This window comes from Cibotium barometz, chromosome 12 (genome assembly GCF_041138505.1).
Source record: "Cibotium barometz isolate CiBa-2024 chromosome 12, ASM4113850v1, whole genome shotgun sequence".
Lineage (NCBI taxonomy): Eukaryota > Viridiplantae > Streptophyta > Polypodiopsida > Cyatheales > Cibotiaceae > Cibotium > Cibotium barometz.
In genome coordinates this window covers 48,130,542-48,146,899 of record NC_141057.1, presented here as the reverse complement: position 1 = coordinate 48,146,899, position 16,358 = coordinate 48,130,542, and positions in this window count along the sequence as shown.

Below are 16,358 nucleotides of genomic sequence, written 5' to 3'. Positions count from 1 at the left end.
TCCTCATGAAATCTGTAAGATATGGCTCAAATGTTTTGAATGCTGCTTTGGAGAAAGACGGGGGGCCATTCTTTAACCCAAAGCTCATCCATTGTATACACAAATGCTCCCCACTCTGTTATGAATGCAGTTTTCTCCATGTCTTGGTCTGCCATGCTAATCTGATTATACCCTGAGAATCCGTCCAGAAAATTATACATTTCATGGCCAGCAACATCATCAAGCAATGTGTCTACAAATGGCAGGGGAAATGGATCAGTTATTGTAGCTGCATTCAGCTTCCTATAATCCACACAAACCCTCAGCTTTCCTGATTTTTTCGGAACTACTACAATGGGGGAAGCCATGCTGCCTGATCCACTGGCTTAATAAACCCTGCTTTTAGGAGCTTATCCAATTCCTCCTTCACTTGTCAGGCATAATTCGGATTCATGCGGTAACGCTGTTGCACCACTGGTACAGCATCCTCTTTAAGATTAATTTGATGCTGATAAATCTGTGGATCCATCCCTTTCATATCAGTGTAGTCCCAAGCAAACACATCAATAAATTCCTGTAGCAACTTCTTCAACGACTCCTTAAAATCGGAATCCAGGTGCACACTAACCTTGACAATCCTTGGATTGTCCACTGTACCTAGATCTAAATCTTGCAATTCATCTTCTTTTACTCTAGAACTCTTTCCCAGAGTATGTTCATACAATGCCTCTGCCTGCTTGGCTTCTCCAGCATCCTTTTCTAAGTCCTTGCTCTGAACATCCAAAATCTGAGAAATTGTTTACTCCCTTGAGATTTCCTTCAGATCGGACCCTTTTGGGCCCTCAAACTCCACCTGAGCACACTGAAGATCAGATTTCCCTGTGAACCAGTACCTATCCATAATGTCAATGACATCCACTTCAAAAACAGGCACTACTGTCGGATTTGCTTTAAGATAATCCTCTTCCTCATCATCTGTGACTTCCGATGCCAAGTTGATTGCTTGAGCATATAAAGGCTTAATTTCCTTTGCTAAAACTGCTTTATCAGTCATGCTAACCTTCACTGTTTTGGAGCCTTTCTTAAGAGCAATTTCATCCTTCTCCCAATCTTGCTTAAGTTTTGCTGTGTGCGGAACCAAGGTCTCCCCAATAGCATTGGGTAAGCTCCTCGTGTGTCTTCCAATTTTAAGACCACAAAATTTACTTGGAATGACAAACCAGGAATCAGTACCTCTTGGTGTCGTAACATCCCAATAGGCTAGACTTTTCTCTGATCCGCCATCCGCACTTGGAAAGGAGCTGGTTGCAACTCCATCATCTGCTTCAATTTTAGAAACTCCCCTTCAGGTAAGATGTTCACTCCGGAGCCTCCATCTAATAAAACCTTAGTAAAGTCCTTCCCCTGAAACTTCAGATTTATGGTAGGAACTCTCCAATCCACATCTCCAGGTGACATATTGCATACTTCTACCTCTAACACTTCCTTGCAGTTATCACTTTGTCTTTAAATATTGAGACTATGCTGAGCAATTGATCTAAAGTGATATTTAAAGGAGTATGCAATAATTCTTCAAAGAGTGAAATTGAACCAACCTCATCCTTCTTCTTTTCATCTTCCCAAGCTACTTGTTTCTTCTTCTGTATCTTCTTCAACTGTTCCGATGACTGCTCTCGGACATCCTTTTGTTCCTCCCAATCCAATGGAGACTTCAACTTCTGAGATCTGGTTTACTGCCATCACATCAACATTATCTTCTTTCTCTACACAATTGGAACAGTCACATGCCATTTGCATTGCTGACACTGATTTCTCTTGTAGACACTTCCTTCCTTCACTCTCTGAGATATCCGATGGCGGACTCACCACCCACAGGGTGAATTTTCGTTAACACAAGGTTAACCTGTGGAGTAGGATTCTCTTCCTTTCTAGGCTGTTGATGTAGAGCCTGATTTTGATTATCATACTCATTCCAATTATTCCTCCATTCATTCCGCTAAGGAACTCTTCCTCTTCCTCTATTCCATTGTCTATTTGGAGGTCTCCATTGATTTCTGTAATCCTGAGTTGGAGGATACCAATTTTGATTTCCTCTCTGTTGGACTTCTAGGGCAACTTGCACCACTGCTGCCTGAGTCTCCTGTCTTTGCTTCTAAATCCGATCTGGAACTGGACCTCTATACCGTGGATTATACCAACAGTTTGATGTTAGATGACCATCCCTCTCACAAATATGACAGTGAGGTTTATCAGATGATGAAATCCCCATTTCTTTTATCTTTTGGGATACTAACTTATCCAATTCCTGAGTCCCTTTGTCTTGCTTCTTCCTCTTTGTCTTGCTCTTTTCCTCCTCTTTTTTTCCTCTTCTTGTCTTTCTTCCTCTTTGTCTTTTTATGCTTCTTTTTAGATTTCTTTTTCTTTGATTTTCTCTTTTCATCATCAGAGCTATCTGAATCTGAATCAGAATCCTCAGAATCATCCGAATCAGAATCCGACTCGGACTCTGAATCACTGTCCAAATCACTGTCGGACTCATCCTTCAATGTACCATATCTCTTCTCCACTCTAGCAATTGTTTCTACTAGATCATCCATTCCTGCAGCCACATCCACACTAGCTACTGCAGACCTTATGGTTTTCCTCAAACCCTTCAAAAAGTATCCAGCTAACATTTTTGGGGTTGGTCTTTCTGCCACCTCCAATCTTGATAGAAACAAATACTCATAATGAGCATTCAGGACATACTGCAAACCCCTAGACATAATTCTCCGTCTACCTATCAAATCCCTAGATATAATTCTCCTTCTGCCTATCAAATCCCGAACCTCATGAATCCAGACCTTCTTCCTGATGATGGAGATAATATCTCTAGGAAGGTCAGAGAAATTCTGATTGAAGAATATTTTTGCATAAGCATTTACTTCCTCCTCATCTGTTACCCAGTTTCGGAAATCCTATAGCAACCCATCCATATAGAGAAAATCCTTTGATCCCTGAAAAACTCTGGGTTTGTTCCTAATCTACCCTTTTCAAAGTAGAAACCCGCAAGATTGCCAGTGTACATTCCTGACTCAAATCAGACTTTCACTAAACCTAATTCGGATACATGGAAGTAAGACTGAAATCAGAAATACACATGTGGATGACAGAAATGAGTCCGAATGCCATTGCAGAGCACAAACAAAACTCCTTAATTCATCATATCCAAAACACAATAGTGCAGCTGATTAAAAGCCCGCATCAGTTACCAGTGGTTATAACCGTATTCCTTCATCGGAATTCCCCAAGACATAATGAAAGTCCGACTAAGGTATTTTACAAAAAGACTTACAAAAGGAATTGCTAAACTTGAAAACTAACAACAAAGTAAAGTAATTTATGATACTGTAAGTAGATCCCTAACATAACACCACAAAATTCATTTCAAATACTAATCCCTCAAAAGTGATTGGAACTTGCTTGACTAGTTCCAAGGACATCACTTCCCTCTGATTTGCCACTTTGATGGCGAATGGAGCTAGCTCCATAATTCGAAGTCCCAAGGCTTTCCTAGTAGCTTCAGGCATGATGTTAACACTAGAACCACCATCCATAATGGCCCTTGTAATTTGAGTTCCTCCCATAGAGACTATCACCCTCGGGCTTTGGTGATCAGCCACTCCTGGGGCAGTGAGGCATACCCTTGCTTGTTGAATGGGCTATCGCCACCCACTACTACTAGATGGGGCTTCACCCTGAGTTTCCTTCGAATCCACCAAATGTTGGACCACACCTAGCAATTGGTCTCCTATTAACACAAACACAATTGACCCAGTTGCTCCCTCTTACACACACCTGAAACGCAAGAGAGCTACAGCGAAAGAAAACATACCATGGTGGCGAGGTGGAGATGGCGCCTGCAATTCCTCCTCCTCGCTCTGCTACAACCAATCCTCTTACTTCATTTAGGTTTACAGCCTGAGTATACAACATGTACATATTTACTAAACACTCATGTATTATGTATGCTATAACAAAATGTGTATGTGTCAATATAAAAATAAACACTCATGTACATATATATCTATATATACATATATATATATATATCTATATCTATATATACATATATACATATATATATATATATATATATATATATATATATATATATATACATATATGTATATACATACATACATACATACATACATACATACATACATATATATATATATATATATATATATATATATATATATATATATATATATACATACATACATATATGTATATATATACATATGTATATATACATATGTATATATATACATATATATACATATATGTATATATATACATATACATATGTATATATATATATATGTATAATCAAACCGCATAATTGAGGAAGGGTGATTTCCACCTTTGCCCCTACCAACACTGCCTCTCCCAACATAAATTACTAACCTTGGGTTGGGTAGACCCCTCACCTGTCGCCTTTGAAGGTATGGTGGTTTTGGGGGAATGACCAGGGTAGGGTCCGCTTCCATCTCCATGGGTGGTGTTTGAGCGAATTCCTCCATGACCTCCTTATAAGCTTATTCCATAATGGATGGGTGGACTGCACCATCGGGGGGAGGAGTTGGTGTCTTTGGGGTCCCTTGGGACCGGGTGACTACCGCCACTATTGGAGTGTCATCCTTGGGAGATGGCACCACTACTTCCACCATGTTAACCAGTGGGGTTTTAGGACAATCCCAGGTGTAGTGGTCTCGGCTCTCTGACGTAGGCATGGGGGGCGAGCTCTCTGCTGGCACAGTGTATTGAGCTTGCATGTGGCTGCTCTCCCCACAATGGTAGCATATAAGGGGCCGGTTGGGGTTGTTAGGAGGATGACAATTAGGAAATCTTTGGTTAGGCCGGGCCTCATACATGTTGTTAGTGCCGGGAGGTACTGGAGGAGCTGCCACATAGACCACCGGGGGTGGGTATTGATAGGCTTGGGATGTTTGTGGGACTGGCACAAGTGGAAGGTATAGCTAATAGATTGGGAGAGTGCCTGCTTTTCATGGGATTTGGATAGGCAAGGGGTTTTATGCTAATGTTGCTCCGGGGTGAAGGGTATTGGTGTATGCTATTGTGCCTACTTACTCCTTGCTAACATGATGTGGCTTGGGGCAGTTGAGGAGTTGGTACATAAGTAGCCATGGGGGAGGAAAGTGTATGTGGGAGAGCTAAGTAGGTGGGGCCAGTGGTGATAGGGTTAATATAAGCTTGGGGCAGTTGAGGAGTTGGTACATAAGTAGCCATGGGGGAGGAAAGTGTATGTGGGAGAGCTAAGTAGGTGGGGCCAGTGGTGATAGGGTTAATATAAGCTTGGGATTGGGGGGTAGCTATTCCTGTCAATTGATGGTTCAAGAAGGGTGTTGGGTTTGGTTGGTGGTTAGGGCCTGGGCAGAAGTCGAAGCACTACTAGTTGGGATCACCATGTAGTCTTCGGTGAAGGGATTAAGCAGGGTGGTCTCTTGCTTAAGTTGTTGCATAAGTCAAAGGCCCTTGAGGTAGTAACACTCCTTGTCCTCTCATGGCCCGCCTTTGAGCAAAATGAGAAATATTTCTTGGTGGGAAAATCACTTGGAAGATGGCCTTGCGAGCTACATATCAGGCACCATGAACTCATCTTGGGATCTTTGGCCTTGAGCTGCTCGATCTCCTTCCTTAGCGCTGCCACCACGGCTGCATCCTCTTGCTGTGACCTTTTGAAATCTTCAAGCTCCTTCTTGAGCTTGGCGAGCTCATCCAAGGAAGCGGATGTAGAAGCTACCGCCGGGGCTAGTGGAATCATTGGAGGAGATGAAAAAACCAAGAGGTACTGCACTCCATCGTGAGGCGAGAATTCTCGAGCTGTTGTGTAGCTCTTCTTGAAATTCTTGCAACGTGCCTTGGGATGGAAGGTCTCTCTCATCTTCATCGCCGTTTGAGTAGGGAGTGCGCGAAGCACCCACTGTTTGTAGCATGTAGTTTCTAAGATCTTGGAATAACTGAGCGACTAAAACTTTAGCTCTTATGACAAGTTAGACCACTGACTCCCTCACCTTCATGGATAGTTGGTTGAGCTCTTGAGTAATGAGATCAAAGTAGTTCCTAGGACAAAAGGTAACCAAGAACTATAGTCAATCCAAGAAGTGATTAGCGAAGAATTGACTATACCACCGGTCTGCACTTTCTTCCAATGTTGTAGGGAACAAGACCAAGCGTGCATCATCTCAGTCGAGCCCTCTTGAGGCACACATAGTGTGAGGAAGTGCCGCACATGGTCTTCTGCATCTTCAATGAAGGTTGGTAGTTTAACTTGCATGCTGTTAAGAACAGTAGCTCCAACCCTAGTGGAGCGGCCAATGGCTCCAGCCCTAGTGGAGCTGCTAGAGGGTTAGAAGAGGAAGATTCTAAGGAAAGAGTAAGGAAACAAGGAAGAACCCTACGCGATGACCAATTTGAAGAGGAGAACGAAGGGGTGAATTACCTCTAGAAGCTCTAGTCTTTGAGAGCATACACAACACTCCTCTCTACGACCAGATAAAAAATCACAAAAAAAAAAGAAAAGAAAAAATTTTGAGACTATACTTGACCTCTAGGAGAGTCCCACCGTGATCGCCAAATTTTGTCTTAGCTGTGATGACTTTGCCGGTCCTCATTAAGGAACTCATGGGCTACCTAAACAACCACTATGGTTAGGGAAAGGGGAGGTGGATCCTCTTAGGTAAGTATACCCGCTATGGCTTGGTCGACCTCAATGGTGGCTAGACATGCAAGACTTATGCTCCACACCGTCTACCATGCTCTCTAACCACCTCCGTATCCCCACAGGCCACTCATTCACACCGCACCCACCATAGACCACTCACTCTCACCACACCCATAGACCACTCACTTATACCACACCCATAGATAGGAAATACCACAAGAGAGTAACACTGTATATCAAAAATGTAGAGAGAATGATATAAGAGAGTCTAATGCACTATCAAGGCGAGAGACTGCTCTCTTTATCTCCTCCTTGGGTGTCCTTCTCCTCGAAGTACCAACCCTTCATCATGTTGTGTAGAGAGAAATCTTCCGTTAGGAAAAGGTAGATGGTGCTCGAAGAGGATCTCACCCTGTCTTGGGAAAGCTATAAGAGCATCAACGCATGAGCATTCAGCCCTTCATCAATAAAACGCAACAGTACACAGCATTCAATCTTCAAGGAACCTTGTGTTTTCTGCATACAACCAATTTTCAGCATTCATCTCTTCATCATTTTGCTATAGAAGGTAAAACACATGATTCATTCATTGACATCAATCATACATAGCCTAGAAACAGTCCCAAACAACCCATATCTCAACCTCAGATTTGCAACCTTCCTACATTCCATTGGGAAGAGTGCATAGGCTTGAGATTGGTCATTATTGGTGCTTCTACTACAACCGTGTACAGTTCAACCCGACTCTTGGTCTTCAGAGATCTTGTGTTTGGTTTATCTACAGTCCAAAGTCATTCTCTTCAAATGAATAAAAGCAAATACTCCTAGCAATAGGAGGGGGCCCTTCAATGGGTAATTTGGGACTCAATCTGGTGTACAATTCTCTCTCTCTCTCTCTCTCTCTCTCTCTCTCTCTCTCTTAAAGTTTGAAGTGATAAAAGTGGATTACTAAACTCACAAAACTCAGGAAAAAGAAGGCAGTGTGAGACTTGTGTGACAAGATCCTTAATTACGAATACTTCCGCTACATGTTACATTGGTATCAGATTCAGCTTGCCCACACACTGCATCCTAGCATGAGGGCATCGTTGGATTGTTAGACTTTACTCTGGCTCAACCACCGACTTTAGTAACGTCTACAGAGGAGAGTACACATCAGCAGGAAGACATCTCCCTCAAAGGAGACCTTACTCTTCCACCTACCGCACATACCATAGCTCTACTTCGAGCTCAGAACCAACTTCTTATGGAGAGTCTCCAACTCTTTGAGGCAACAACAACAAAACCCACTTCTCTAGTTAACCCCAACTTCGTCACTCTCTTCTTTCAGATGGAACAACAAAGACGAGAAGATGAAGCTAGACGGCGGGGAAAAAAGCAGACGAACAAGACTATGAGGAAGCCCAATGCAGGATCGACAAAGATCGACGTCAAGCTGAACTCATTGCTCGAGAGTACCAATGAGAGCTCCATTGAGAGTGCATGTTACTCGAACACCAAAGGGAAAAGGAGGCCATACATCTGAGGTATCAACACCTCTCCTTCAATTTCCCCACCCATAGGTGCCACTAGCTCCAACATCCCGCGACATTGACTACCGTCATCCGAACTCAACAAAACTTTAGTAAGTATGATGGTGGTAAGTGTGATCATTAAGCAGTTAATCAATTTATTCATCAATTTAATGCTCATTTTCCTTTAGCTAGGATCACAGACCCTCAAGATAGAGTCCATGTAGCAGCTCCCCACCTTACGGGTGAGGCAGTAACTTGGTGGCAGCATTGGTCTAGTCTTCATATAGACGAGACCCACAGGTGTCACAGCTTTTAACTGGGATACATTTGTCCATGACCTAAAGACCAGATTTCTTCCTCCCCAGTATTTGACCAACCTAGTAGATGAGTTCTATGGACTCAGACAGAATGGGTCACCCGTACTTCAGCTTTTCAGCAAGGTGATGACTTTAGCACCATAGTTAGGGTTATCTAAGTAGGCTAAGATGAATCAATTCATTCATGGATTAGATCCTAACATCCGGTTCACAGTTCGTATCTTTGAACCCAATACATATGATCGAACTTTGACTTTGGTTCAAAATAAAGAAATGAAGATGAACGGAGGCAAGCCTAAGCGATCGTCATCGCAGTCTAGTGCTAAACCCCATCCAATACTGTGCAACCAGAGAAAGATAGTGCATCTTCTAAAGATGCTAAGAAGGATGACAGTAATAGCTCTAGTTTAGGGGATATGAAGGATAAGGAATCCAAGCCTAAGAAAACCCCTGAGGAAAAGGCTAAAGCATGCATCAGTGGAGGTTATCTTCCTCCAAAGGAGTAAAGGAAATACCAGTCAGAAAATTGATGTTTTTTCTGTCATACCATCGGGCATGGTAAGAAGGGTTGCCAGAAATGGCAAGCGAAGCAAGTCTCCAAAGCCCCTTCTTTCATAGTTGCCACATCATCTCTTGCTCCTCTAGCCTTGCCTACTACCACAAATGCAATTCAGCTTTTGCCTTCTAAGCATCATATGCCATCCGTGGTATTTGATGCTAAGCAGGAGGTTGAGAGCGATGCTGCACAGAAAAGCCTCATCCAAGCATATGGCTCTACCAAAGGGCCGATAGTTTGTAGTTCTATTTGACATGGGCAGTTTTGAGGATGCCATCTCTCCCTAATTGGCTAATAAAATGAGCTATACATTAGTTCCATATCATTTGGATGTGGACAGGTTCACACCTGGTCTCCACACCTACATATCTCTCAGAAGGACACCTACATATCTCTCAGAAGGCATAAAAATTTACATTTTTAATTTAAAAGGCCTCATTCCAATGGATTTCATTGTCTTGCCTCTTTTGGGGTGGTGCAACATGATCTTAGGAATCCAATGGTTTTGTCAGTATAAGCCTATTCCCGATTGGGGGCAAGACACTTTTACTATCTATAAAGGTTTTCCTGAGCTCTTCATGATTCATGGGGGGATAGAATCATTCTTGGCATCCCATTGATTTCTCATATCGAGGCTCTACGAGCTATTTGTAAGGGAGCGGAAGGAGCATTGCTTTATGTTCACGCTCAGATAGCCTCTACCTCATCGGTATAGCAGCTACCTTATCTTCATCCCCAGTCCCATAGTTAGCAGACCTCCTATCTAGACATGAGGACATTATGCTTAGGGACGATCTCCCGCCTAGTCTTCCCCCATCCCCTCTTGAGGACCATCATATTGATTTGGTCCCTGGATCAATACATCATACACTCCTCCTTAAAATTCTCTAAGGCCTCTAAGTTTGTGGGGCTTGGATGGTTTTCCCCAATCCATCTATTTGTATTTATGTTCTCTAAGTTTTCTCCACAACCCACCCCAACAATGTTCATTTTGCAAGAAATTACAAATTGAAAAAATTGATAATGTCTTGGGTATTGGATGGAATATTGTGGAGAGGTTACACAAAGGTGACATCTACTCGTGTAAAGTGGTGCCTTCAAGTGTGACCTTTTGATACTTGAAGACTCGTCAGAGCTTATCCATTCGATTCTTCTATGAACGATGGATGAAGAAGAATGGGGAGTGGGCTCCCTTGCAATCAAGTGAGGATGTAGATACACCCATAGATTTATCTGTAACTCTTCGTAATGGTTCAATTGAGGTGGTGAATGCAAGCATTGAATGGAGCTTAGGAGATGTTCGGGAGCATTTTCTCATTATGGGATTTCAAGATGTCCAAGAAGCAAGCATCAACATTGGCCGATGAAAGGTGAGCTTTGATATTTGTAAATTTGTGTTGCTTTGTGTTTTTTTAATATGTTATTTTATTTATTACACTTGTGTTTCCTTGTTTAGGTTGGAAGATGATTAGAGAAGAGCTTAAAGGTTTGCAAAGACTGGAGTAATGGTGGATGCAAATTTCAACTTCAAAATTAGTGTCGCAAGTCGTCGAGAGGCTATTTATCTTTTTTTTAAAAATTAAGATGGTTTTGTAATACACCTATTATAAAATGATGGTTCCTTTTGTGAATGACCATTTGTGTTATGTCTTGTCAATTTAATTTATATCTTTATATAAATTTGGGGTTATTTACTGGTCACTTATGTTATAGTCTAAAATTCCCAATGTTTAATTTTGCAGTCTATAAATATAGGACCTCTCTCATTTTCTAACACTTTGTTTTGACATTCCTCTCTCTTTCAGCACTCATCACTCCATTTCTAGCATTCGTCACTCCCTTCCAGCGCATGGACCCAAACATGGCATATGAGAGGTTTCTCGAGTTCTTGAAGAGAACCGAGTGACCTGACAGAGAGGAACTTTTCTTTATCTTCTCCCGCGAGATTCACTTTGGAACAACCATCCTCTTGGCAGAAGAGGACTACAGAGGTCCTCTTGACTACATGGAGGAGTACATGAGGTCTAGACTGTCAACAGCTACCACAGGAGGACGGCGATTGGGTGCCATACAATATCCTATGATATATCAACGAGAATGCCCTCAGGAGGTTGCAAAAATTCCAAGTTATTGTGCTCCTTAATGGTCAATACAAGCAGATCACCAAGGAGGAGATACTTGCACTTCATAGGGGGAAGATTGGCCTTGATTTCCTCTCTTGGGTTGCCACCTTCATATACCTTTGTGGTGAGCAAGATGCTGATGAAGAGGTAGAGGTGGAGGATGTCTAATTGGAGGCATGGTACAAGGCAAGGAGGAGGATCCTAAACCTGAGGTCCTTAACCAGCTTGTTGAGGCCATTATGGCCAAAGATCTCCTCCTACAAATTGAGGCACCTCAATCTGGTGAAGCATCCTCATCAAAGGCATTGGTGCCATACTCTAGAGAGGAAAGTGCCTCAGCCACAACAGAGGGTGGAGAAGAGGTGGGGGAGGGTCCTATAGAGGGTACCCTAGATGTACCAGATGTAGTGGGCAAGGGAAAGGAGGTTACACATGAGATGCCGGAGCTTGAGCTTAGTAAGCTCAGCTTTGTGGTGATTGAGGGGAAGGAATTCATCTTTTTACATGACCTAGAAAAGGTCTACAAGCTCAACCAAGCTGAGTGCCTCTCCTTGTTAGCTATGAATGATGAATTTTCCATCGACAACAAGGGCTCGGAGGCTTTGCACAACAAGGGCTTCTTCCGATGCAGAATGGTGTGCATGAGTTGGTGATGATCTTGAAATTAGCAATTGCAGAGGCTGGTCAAAGCCTTGTGACTGAGGAGGAGTTTAGAAAAGCTCAAGAACAATTGCCACTGACTAGAGAGTCTGAGGATGCTACATTAGTGTTGTTGGAGGAACACAAGTCCTCCATTGACATTTGCAAGCTTGAGGTGGTTGGCTCTCATTTCAAACACATGGTAAGATAAATTATGTATGAATCTAATAAATATAATTGATAATACTACTAGAATTCCACTAATCCTCTTTCTTGTGTGCAACATATAGTCTCTGTAGATGCTTGGGCTCAACGTAAAGGTGGCATACATGAGCTTTTTGGAAGAGATGCTGCGTTAGCCCATTACATGGGTCGTATTGCACCTCAACACCTTGTTGTGGTGCAAAATGCATTCACCCCCATGGCAAGCTTCTACATGTTAACCCTCAAAGTACTAGCAAAGTCTTATGCTTGTCAACGATTCCAAGAAATGCTAACAAGATAGTGCTCATCAACAAGGCTGCAGCGTACGCTACCTCTTCCAAGGGGGTTTCACTTCTAAAGTGCTCGCACACACTGCATTTGCAAAGAGTATTGGTCAGAAGGACCCAGATTGTGTCGTCAATGCCATATTGTCAGGGACCCTTCCACTTAGCAAAGAAGAGGCACAAGACTGTAGCTAGGCGTCTCAAGAACATTATGAGTTAGCCTAGAAAATTATCATAGATACTGTGTTCGACACTACTACTTTGTTAAAGACAATCAATGTAACTCCTTTTTATTAATACAAGTGGGTTTTTCTATACATAATGTCTACATAAAGTTTGAATAATGTAAGTTTCCATGATATGAGAGAGAGAGAGAGAGAGAGAGAGAGAGAGAGAGAGAGAGAGAGAGCCATTGTGGATAACAATGGATTGCATGCATGTTTAGTTTGTGGTATCAGTAGTGATTAATTTGGGCCAACTTCCCATGATGTCCCCTGTCCTCTCTAACCACAATGGGTGTGTAGTTTTGTCCTATCCAGCCATGATATGAGAGAGAGAGAGAGAGAGAGAGAGCCATTGTGGATAACACTCGCGATTGCATGCATGTTTATTATGTGGTATCAGTAGTGATTAATTTAGGCCAACTTCCCATGATGTCCCCCCCTTTCCTCTCTGACCACAGTGAGTGTGTAGTTCTTTCTAATTTAGCCAACACCCAGCTCTAATTGATAGCAAGGCCTATGTGTATGTGAATGTGAATGCTTGTGAATACTTGTACATGACAATTGGAGGCCACCAAATACAAAAATAGCCCCAACCTGAACAGGGCAACTTTTGCCCAAACATGCTTATTATCTGGGCAAAAGTCGCCCTGTTTAGGTTGGGGCTCCTTTTGCATTTTCTAGCCTTCAATTGTCATGTATAAGCATTCATATAGGCCTTGCTATAAACTAGGTGCTTAAAATTAAAGATATATAGTGCCCTACTACAAAGTAGTATTAAGATCATAAAAGATACCCTTTTACATGATGAGAGTTTTTACACATGGAAGGAGAGAGTTTGATTAATGTGAACCATAGATAAATAAATTTTTCCCATGATGAGCTACTGATAAAATGGAAAATGTTGTGCTTTCACACTGGCCCTGACATCACCTAGTTATTTAGAGTTCAAAGTAAAATGGTAAAATGTTGCACTGTCCCTAATGCTGACATTGGAAGCATATTTTGAGAACTATCTATATCATACATTGCAAGCATGTATCACTTGAAGGCCTAAAAAAGCAAAAAAGCCCCAACCTAAATAGGGCGACTTTTGCCCGAAGCCTATCTGGGCAAAATTCACCCTGTTCAGGTTGTTCAGGTTGGGGCTTTTTTGCTTTTCTAGGCCTTCAAATGATACATGCTTGCAATGTATGATATAGATAGTTCTCAAAAAGACTTTATATTCTTGCAATGTATGATACAAATAGGGCTCACTTTGACAATTTAATTCTATAAGATTTAAATCACCAAACTGTACATGGATTAGTAATATGAATGAGTAGCTGTACAATGGTACAGTGAACACCAACATGAAGTGGCCTTTATGATCCTCCATATATCATCCATGCTCAACACATGCCTATATCTCTACTTTGCCTTCATAGACACCTCTAATCACCCATGCTCACTCCATGCCTAAATCTATGATTTGAGTACATGGACACCATGTAAAATTGTGAACTAACACTTCAATATCTGTATGTATCCAAGGTGCTTTAAAAATACTTTGAAAAAATGAACCCCATTTTATGAATTGAATCCCATTTCATGGTGAAAATTTACACCACAGAGGAGGAGGTTCAGGCTCTAAGCCTTGCTATGACCCTTCAGAAACTGATCCCCTTAGACATAAATTAAAAATATTCATTCTTTTACATTCAAAAATTGATCCCAACAAATTCTAAGTGAGTTTCTACACTGACAAGGGGAATTGGATGAGGTTTTTTGACAATAGCCTTGCTATCACCAAGCAATTTACAACTAAATAATATTAAAATAAAAAATATTGATACATATGGTTGAGAGGAATGTTTACAAAGGCAAAAAGTCCCCCACTGGTGGGGGTGACTTTTGCCTAGACAGGGTTCCTGTTTGAGCAAAAGTCGCCCTGTTCAGGTTGGGGTTTTTTTACTTTTCTAAGCCTTCAAACTATACATACTAGCAAGTGAAATATACAAATCACCCTTGCAAATGAAATATACAAATCAAATACATTTAGATTTTTTTGATACAATTTTGATACAGATACACATGCAATAAAAGCCTTGATGGATTACAAATCAAATACATTTAGATTTTTTTGATACAATTTTGATACAGATACACATGCAATAAAGGCCTTGATGGATTACTTGAGAAGCACCAAAAAAAGAATATATCAAGTGAAGTTTTATATTATCCAATCATGTACATCATAAGGGGGAATATTCAGACATTATCACATCGAATGGTGCATGCCAGCTTCACGTCTTTACACATGATTGTGACCCGCTTTGCATGTATTACACACAGGTTAGAATCCTCAAACATGATGACAAAAAATGCCTTCGGTGCTTCTTGTATTGTAGCCAAGGCAAGGCTTTGCATCCTCTTATCTTGGCCCCCAAAATTGTATAGTATCTCTTTGACAAAACGTGCAAAAGGATCTCTCTGGATGAGGAGGTTGACACTCTTCTGGAACCTCTGAATCTTCTTTAGAGGAGCTGCCATGCCATTGGGTTGTTTCCTCCTAGGGGCACGAGAGGAGGAGGGTTTCTTGTCAGGTGGTCGAGGAGGATGTGCATGAGCACTTGTGCACATTTACGCCGAGAGGATGATCAAGCTCCTTCAGCTCTGCTGCTGCTAATGCTTCCATTACTGCTGCCTATGCCACTGCCACCTCTTCTCGTGTTGGTAAAACAGACCCATGCCTCGATGATGCAAGGTCTTCCCCCCAGTTGTGGAACATATTTGGGGGATAGGAATATCACCCCATGGCACTTGATCAGGGTCAACATCACTCCATGTCTCTCAATCACGGGGTTAGTGGTGGTGGCTGGGTCAGTGGTGTCCAGATGAGGGGGAGAGGGAGGTGGAGGTGGTGGTGGAGGACGATGAGGTGATGGTGGATGCTTACGTTCAATGTTTTTTGTGTGAGCCATGGCAAAAAGTGAAGTCAAAATATAGAAATAAGAATGAATGAGGCTATTACACCTTTATATAAAGTCATTTATAATGTGTTCGGATAGTCTGAAACCGGCCAAAAATTACAAAACCACCAAATTAGACACGTTTAACTCAACGTCTGCCATGTCTTGCCATTGTGGCATGCCATGCGACATGGCCTGATCTTGAACTTCCATTCCACTTCTCTATGATTGCCTCCTTCCTTTTGAGTCATGCGGCTTTAGCAATTGCTGACATTTGAGCCTTTTCCCTAGTAACATTTCTTGCAAGATTGTTGTGATAGAACCAATTAAACATCTCCACAAGATAATTGCTATGTGTCTTCCCTCCACCATGTCGAGTATTCTTGAAGTACACTCCTTTGGCTACGTAATGTGATTTTCCATGCCTTGGATGCTGAACATATCCAAGGATCTGTATTTTTGTAGAAAATACGGTCCATGTGCATATACAATGTGCTAGGAAAAAATGTCCAAGTAAGAAATTATGATGAAGACAAATGTTTAATTTATGGAATTTCAGTAGCAAGAAATTGTAATGTTAATTAATGAATGGCGATAATTAAGATGAGAATATCGTACAGTGTAATATGTAATAGAGGTATCTCTCCAACTCTCACTAACAAGCTTGTTAAATTCTGTCACATCTATTTTGAACACACTTTGTTCTTCTTGAGTTGTTATTCTCTTTAACATAGTTGTCACAACCTTGTCAAAGTAAGCCCACACCTTCTTTCACTTGTTTTGTAGAGTTGGATCCTTGTCGAGACCTGTGGTGCACAAAGATCCTTCCAATGCTCCCAT